The sequence below is a fragment of the Bos mutus genome, chromosome 18, assembly GCF_027580195.1.
Source record: "Bos mutus isolate GX-2022 chromosome 18, NWIPB_WYAK_1.1, whole genome shotgun sequence".
In the NCBI taxonomy this organism is placed as follows: domain Eukaryota; kingdom Metazoa; phylum Chordata; class Mammalia; order Artiodactyla; family Bovidae; genus Bos; species Bos mutus.
Window position 1 is genome coordinate 35905990 of NC_091634.1, and position 3061 is coordinate 35909050.

The 3061-nt window shown below is 48.3% G+C and overlaps 1 pseudogene; it reads right to left on the reverse strand.

Moving 5' to 3' along the window:
• Positions 1-1585: 1585 nt before the first annotated feature.
• On the reverse strand, positions 1586-2786 carry LOC102272386 (small nuclear ribonucleoprotein-associated protein N pseudogene; annotated as a pseudogene).
• Between the last annotated feature and the right edge of the window lie 275 nt (positions 2787-3061).

Sequence of the window (3061 nt, forward strand, 5' to 3'; positions counted from 1 at the left end):
GTTGTGTCCGACTCTGTGCGACCCCATAGACGGCAGCCCACCAGGCTCCCCCGTCCCTGGCAAGAACACTGGAGTGAGTTGCCATTTCCTTCTCCAATGCATGAAAGTGAAAAGTGAAAGGGAAGTCACTCAGTTGTGTCCAACTCTTAGCGGCACCATGGACTGCAGCTTACCAGGCTCCTCCGTCCATGGGATTTTCCAGGCAAGAGTACTGGAGTGGGTTGCCATTGCCTTCTCTACCCTGGCACATAACAAATTTTTGGATGAAAGAACAAATCATTGAATGAATGAACCAATGAACTGTGTCTCAGTGTTGGCTATGGATTTCATGAGTAAGATGTCTTTCTATTCTTTTCTGTTTCATCACCTTCAGCTGTACTGGGTTACTGATGTTAACACAGGCAGAGCATAGAACCTAGCTTCAGTCAGTGATCATCATTTCTATAATAAATCCAATGATGGGTTTATAATAAAGCAAATTGAATGATGTTAACTTTGTGTCCCACGTTCCCCATTTGTGAACTCAAGGAAGCAGATGCTGTCTTTGCTCTGACACCATCGGCAGCTCCTTATATTACCAAGGACTGCTTCTCTGCCTGACGGTGCTTTTGGAATATGGTAACGTGACAGTGCCTGGGAACTAATGCCCCAAAAGATGATCGATAAAATCTCCATCTTCTCTGTCCTTCAGTGGAACAGTTCTGAGATTATACAGGATTTCCAGGGGCATTTGGAGCCCTGGTTGCCCATGGCAGACACCACTAATTCATAAAAATTCATTTGGTTTTCCTTCCTTCCTTGTTCCATTTCTCCACTCCCTCAGAGAAGACAGAGTGCCTGCCTGCCTGCTAAGTCACTTCAGTTGTGTCCAACTCTTTGCAATCCTGTGGCCCGTAGCCCACTGGGCTACTCTGTCCATGAGATTCTCCAGGCAAGAACACTAGAGTGGGCTGCCAGGCCCTCCTCTAGGGGATCTTCCTGACCCAGGGATTGAACATGCGTCTCTTATGTCTTCTACAAAGGCAGGCGGATTCTTTACCTCTAGCGCCATCTGGGAAGCCCTAGAAGACAGAGTATCTGAGATAATTTTCATGGGATTGAATACAAATCCCTGTCCCCAGGTCTCCTTTCGGGATGATACCAGGGAAGACATTGGGGAATCATGTATCTATCGCATAAAGTTGTTGAAAGGATTCATTGAGAAGCAAAGTGATTAGAAGAGCACCTGGTATATGGTCTGTGGTCCATAAATTTATGAGTTGGTATCTAGTATTATTTGTCTCCTCTGACCTACTTATCTTGGTTCTCTATTTAGGTCCACAATTTTCCTCTTCATAGCTGTCTCAATCCCCAATAAATCTCTGAAATTTCTAGGTGAAGTTCATCTACCTCCTTTGAACCCACTTTTTTGAATGACTCTTACATTAATGCAGTAGAGGGAACCAAAGCTTACAAGTACTGCACACGTTTCACAAGATACACTGCAGGGAAAAAAAAAAAAAAACTAAGAAGGATCAATAATATCCTAGGGTCTTGGTGGACACTTTCCTAGTGGAGATGGACCTCTGATTCCTGATGGAGGGCCTCATTCCAACAGGGGCAAGCTTATTGGCATCCCTCGAGTATGGAAAGCCTAATTGGTGGGCCTATGGGTGGTCTCATACCATGCGGCATGCTAAGTTGCTTCAGTCATGTCCAATTCTTTGCAACCCCCAAGGACTGCTGCCCACCAGGCTCCTCTGTCCATTGGATTCTCCAGGCAAAAATACTAGAGTAGGTTGCCATTTCCTTCTCCAGGGTATCTTCCTGATCCAGGGGTCAAACCCATGTCTCTTATGTCCCCTGCTCTGGCAGGCAGATTCTTCACCACTAGTGCCACCTGGGAAGCCCCATACCAGGTGGAGGAGCCATAATTCCTGGAGGTGGAATTGCTCGACCAACAGGGGGGTGGGTGTAGCCCCCTTTCCTGGTGGATACTGAGTTGGGGGTCCAGTAATGCTGGCAGTGGCAGCAGCTGCCACAATACCTCTTCCTTGTGGAGTCATGACTTGTTGGGATGGCTCCCCCGGCCCCATGGACAGGGCCTGTTAATCCAGCAAGAGTCTGGGGAAATGGAACACCAGCTGGAACACCTCTGCCAGCGGCTCTACCAACCCCCAGCATCACCAGTAAATGGTACCTGAGAAATGCCAGTATCTTTACAGGGTGGTCCCTCCATAGTCATGGAAACCAAGTTCTCCCGGGCAGCCACACCAGACCCCAAACTTGCTTTTCTTCATATTCTGAATGCTTTGAATTCTTTGCCTCTATCTTCCTGAATTCATCACAGTCACAGAGGATCAAGTTCACCTACTTTCCAAAACCCTTAAAAGGGCCAGTGAAGATCCAACCATCCTGCCGGACACATCTCACCTGTGCATCTTGCACCTCTTTCCCATAGTCACGATTGCTGTTCCACCAACTTCGATGTCCACAGGACAGTTTTGGGATCCTTAAGACCCAAGGAAGCCTACGGATTAAGGTATGATGCAGGTTCTCCACCAAACACTGCAAGTTGGGGCAGAAGCTTCCAATAGTAGAAGAAGCTTCCTTGTTTTTATCTGTTTCCTGGTGGTATGAGCTACCTGGGTATTCTGATACTGCTTTAATGACCTGTTGGTGTCTCAGCTAAGAAGACCTGTCTCAGTTCTGCCTGGAAATCTACCACAGGTAGTTGCTCCTACTCGGTGACTGCCTCCGGTACAGGTGACACCCACCGCTGGTTGTTCAGTGAGGCTGCCCTCCATTTGACTTGGGGTCCTACCTCAGGTACAGCACTGTTCTGTAGTCCTCCTCAGGTGTAGAAGTCCCTGGCTTGCTCTGTCGTGCCGCTGGAAACTCCTCAAAACAGAATAGAACTGAACAGGTCAGGCATCTCCAAGGACCGCTCCCCTCCACGCTGCTCTTTGCCACAGGCGCACCAACTAATCACGTCGGCCCTGTCTGCGCATGCGCAGCAAGCCCCCGACCCCACTTTCGATAGCTGCTTTTCAACTTGCCTTTCTCTAGGTCATCCCCAACA